We start from the raw sequence: 5,298 nt of genomic DNA on the forward strand, positions 1-5,298 counted from the left end.
ATTGATTAGATCAGAGTTCGACAACGGCTTTTGAAAGCTATGATTGCTAGTCAAATTTTGAAGTCATACTTGCAATAATAGTTATTAGACTTATCCAAGTGGGAGGCTGTTGGATTTGGTGTCTAAGCCCATAACTATAATTGGCATGTATTTGATTGGATATGTAGCATGGTACTTTTGGGTTGCCTTCACTCATGCAACTTGACAGGATGACTAGTGTAGAGAGAGAGTATAATTTGTTATGTGAAATAATAAATTGGTACTCAAATTATTTTATTAATATATTACAAGATTAATATATTAGTTGGAAATCATATTATTAATTAGTATTTAATCAAAAATTAATTTGGTATCAATTTTGGATTAAAAGAACCGATTAATAATGGAGGGGATGTTTGCAAATCACCGATAGTTGTAAAACTGGGCTAATGGACTCCTTAATTAGGAGTGGAAGAAATCCTATAGGAAGGCCCTATAGATTATGTCCAAGGCCTCATAAGTAGGAGTCCATGGGTTGCTTAAGCCTTAAGCATGAATTAGGGTTTCCTCCAGAAACCCTAGAAGCCCACAACTATATAAAGACCCCTAAGCACTTGGAATTTTGGCCAATTATTGAAAGAAAGAAACCCTACACTTTTCTAAGTGTCTCTCCTTTCATCCTTTGTATTGAGTGTTTGTGACTCCATTAGAGGTGCAACACTTAGGGCACTAAGTTTTCAAGAGTCAACGATCTTGAAGGATTGTTCTTGTTATTACTATATAACAAGTGAGGTAATATTCTAACCCTAATTTCATATGAATTTCGAATCTTGTATGCTAGATCTAGGTTTATTGCTTTGGTGTTCTATTTGCATGTTCAATTAGTGAAAAACTTACATCCAAAATAATTAAGGTTGCATGATCACATAGGAATGTATATATGCTCATAACAAATCAACTTACATGGAACACTTGCAGTTGTGATGGAGCACTTGCTGAACATGGAGCACTTACAGCTTACATGGAGCACCTACTGAAAGGATGTTGCACCATTATGATCTCAGATGGCACATCTAGATCATATATGGAGCATCAAGATATTCGTGGTTCATCTAGAATATTGATGACTCATCAGAAACATTGTTAGATCATCCACAACTCTATGGCTCAACAAGACGGTGATGGATCAATATGAATACTTGGTGGCTCATCTCAAGTCAATGGATCAACTTGATTACGTTGATGGCTCAACAATATTGCATATGGCACATCATGTACATTGATGACACGTACAATTTCTCAGTGACACATGCATTTCATTCATGGTCCATCATGAACACATGGTTATACATCTTCAAGTGCTAGACACATTCCGACATTGAAGAAACTACTCAACTTGATCAATGACACTTCTGGAAGTTGAAGAGAATGGAGCAACATGATGCTTATGTTGCTCATCATACTTTCAATGTTGATAAAGAGGGCTCAAGAAACATGAAGACTCAAAACTTGGATGGAACCCTAAAAAAATACTAATGGAATTGGAATATTCCATCCATTCTCCGTTAAGTACGACAAAGGTGTCAACCGATGACTAAGTCATGATGACATTTCAGCACATGATTGGTCAAGCCATGTCATGAACTTTTCCAAAGCCTATAAATTGGCCCCTTGGGATGCATTATAAAGTTGTTATTCTTTGCACAATTCTGATCGTTCCAGCTCATTCTGCTCATTTACTATTTAGAGTAGTTTTTAGAGAGCTATTTGATTGTATTAGTGTGTTTACCATTCAAACACTTGTAACTGAATCTTTATGAATATCAGACACATTTGAATCATTGATATTGAACATAAAAGAATGTTTTGTTATTAAATTGGTTGATTCAAGTCTAAGGTTTACTTATTTTACTCATTTCTTCAGTTGGTATTAGAGCAACTGAATTTCTTCAATTTTCAATGGAGTCGATGACTTTCTATGAAACCCATTTAAATGATATCTCTTCCCATCCATATAAGATTTTATAATTAGGTGGATAGATATAAATATCTCGGGGGAATACTCATAGAGTTTCAAAGGTCACAGATGACTCCACTTCTAAACTGTTACTTATTCATATATAACTAGAATCAAAGTGTAGAAATTAAACAGATACACTTGGAACTTGAATCACTTTATTTTAATAGAAAGGACACATGAGATAAATCTTCGATATATAGGTTTTTTATTAGGTGTAGATATTCACAAAGCAATTTTATGTCCCTCAAACTACACAAGTTCGAGTTTTCTTCTCATGAGTTCACAAGGAGATGGAAGCCACAAATATACCATAACACATTGGCTTAACTAAACCTTAGAGTTCACCTCAAATTATCCAACATAACATTAGTACATGATGTATGTTATAACTCCATGTAGAGTATAACAATGAAGCTTGTTAATGGTCACTAAAGTACAAATATTAGTTATGTACTGAAGCAAACTGAAGAACCACAAAATTTTGTATTTTGAAAAAACATTAAAGTGTGGAGCAGCTAACCTTCTTCATTTGCATAGTTGTGATAACAACTTGCATTATCCTAGAAAAAATAAAAGATAAAATCTTTTTGTATTTTCTTTTATCTGAAGTAGAGACAAAAGCAAGAAGTTAGTAAAATATTTTTGTAGTTTTCTATTGTGGAAAGTGAAAATAAAAGAAAATTTTTTTAGAGTTTTTTTTCTGTAAAATAAAGCATAAATAAAATATTTTTAAAGTTTTCTTAGGAAACAAATAAAACCTTTTGTAAGTTTAAAAAAAACTTCAAATGCCTAGAAAATTTGGATTAATCATGCCAAGTCGTCCTAGAAAGTGTAAGAACTTGGATTTATCCAGAGCTTTGGTGAACAAATCCACAGTCTCTTTATCTGTAGGAACAAAATGAAGTTCAATATGAACTTTCTAAGTACTATCTTTTAGGAACTGAAACATGATATAAATGTGCTTGGTCATTGAATGGTTGACTATATTTTGAGAGATTACAATTGCACTCTTAGAGTGACAATATATGGGGATCTATTTCATTTTGAACCCATAACCTCAGTTGTGTTTGAATCCAAAGTACTTGAGAACAACAACTGGCAGCAACAACGTATTCAACTTCAGCAATAAAGGTTGAAACACATGTTTTCTTCTTTGATGTCCAATTGACCAATCTGCCTCCTATGAATTGCCAGCTACTACATGTGCTCTTTCTGTCAAGCTTGCATCCTCCATAATCTGAGTTAGTAAAGGCTTCGAAATAAATTTTCCTTTCGAATGATAGAATAGACCAAGAGAAGCAGTTCCTTTCAGATATTTGAAAATTCTTTTGATTGCCATGAGGTGCGATTCCTTGGGATTGGCTTAAAAGCGTGCACATAGACATGTTGAAAACATGATGTCTGGTCGAGTAGCTATAAGGTACAATAATGAGTCAATCATTCCTCTGTAGTGCTTCTGACCTACAGATTTCCTATCAGTGTCTGAATCAAGCATGTAGGATGTAGACATTGGTGTCTTTGTAGTTGATTCGTTCTCCATGGAGTATCTGTTCAACATGTTTTTGATATACTTCTCTTGACCAATGAAGATTCCCTTAGGAGATTGACGAACTTGTCGACCAAGGAAATAATTCAACTTACCCATTATACTCATTCTAAATTTGCTTTTCATCAACTCAACAAACTCCTCACTAAGGTCTTTGCTAGTTAAGCCAAATATGATGTGTCGACATAGATTTGCATGGAGATCAGATGGTCGTTGTGCATTTTCCTAAAGAGTGCGGGATCGATAGAACCTCTTTGAAATTTCTAATATTCTAATAACTTGGACAAAGTTCCATACCATGCTATTGGAGCTTGGTTCAACCCATAGACAGCCTTTTGAAGCGTATAGCAATGGTTAGGGAACTTTGGATCTTCGAATCCAGGAGGTTGTTGAACATATACATCCCTATCGATATTTTTGTTTAAGAATTCACACTGCACAATCATTTGATAAACCTTAAAGTTCTTGTGTGCAACAAATGCCAAGAAAATCCTAATGGCTTCTATTCTTGCAATAGGTGTAATGGTTTAATCGTAGTCTATGCTTTATTATTATGAGTAGCCTTTGGCAACCAATCAAGATTTGTTCCTGATGATGAATCCGTCTTCATCACTCTTGTTTCTATAGACTCATCTTGAATCAACAAGTGATACTCCTTCTAGTGTTGGCACTAAGTCGCACACGTTGTTGCGTTCAAATTCTGCTAACTCTTCTTGCATTGCTTTTACCTAATATGCATCTTGTATAGCCTCTTTGATTCCTTTACACTTTATCATGGATAGTAAGCTTGTATATAAGGATTCATTCTTTATTGCTGAATGAGTCACTACTCCCGAATCTAGATCACATATGATTTGTTCAGCTGGATGATCCTTTGTCCATTTTCTGAGGCGATCTTCCTTAAGCATTTGAGGAGTGAAAATTGTGTCATATTGTTATTTTTGATGAGGTGGGTAGTCAGAAGTGAATGTTCCTTCAAAAATATTGTCTTGGAAGAGTCCGAAACTACCTAAAACAGGTGGTTCCACCTCAAATGTTGCGTGATTGAATTCAACAGATGGAGTGGATGTGAAGGAACTTGAAGGATTGGAACTAGTCGAGTGGGGTCCCCCCTGAAACGATGTACTGTATGGTTGGGAGGATTGTAAAGTACCTTTAAGAATGGAACCATTAAAAGGTGGTTCCCCCTCAAAAGATGCAGTGACTAGTTTTATGATTGGTCGAGATTGATGATGGGATGTTGGGGTAGATGGTCTTGATGATTCTAAAGGAAATTTAGGAATAGAATCATTGAAAGATAGTTTCCCCTCAACATGAGGTTTCGTGGAACTGGAGTCTTTTGATTGTTGATGAGGTTGAGAGACATCTGGAGAAGCTAATTTAGTGAGCTTTTTGGATTCTAAGGCAGAGGGTTGAGTTGGAAAAAGGAATTTGAAATCTACTTCTATATCATGGACTGGAGTAGAAGTATTAGCATGTGATGATTGGTTCATTTTATCAAAAGGCACTACCATTTGAGGAACAAAGTGGTTTGGATCCAGAACCCTCACACAGCTTTCGTTAAATGTCACATCACTGCTTTCCTCTATCACCTTGGTTTGCTTATTCAAAACTCTGTAGGCTGAAGCATGAAGGCAATATCCAAGAAAGATACCTTACTCAGCCTTGGCTGCAAATTTTCCTAGTTGATCCCTGTTGTTCTTCTTGTAGAAATGATAGCCAAATATGTGAAAGAATTTGACGTTGGGCTTCC

This window comes from Lactuca sativa, chromosome 9, assembly GCF_002870075.4.
Source record: "Lactuca sativa cultivar Salinas chromosome 9, Lsat_Salinas_v11, whole genome shotgun sequence".
Taxonomy (NCBI): Eukaryota; Viridiplantae; Streptophyta; class Magnoliopsida; order Asterales; family Asteraceae; genus Lactuca; species Lactuca sativa.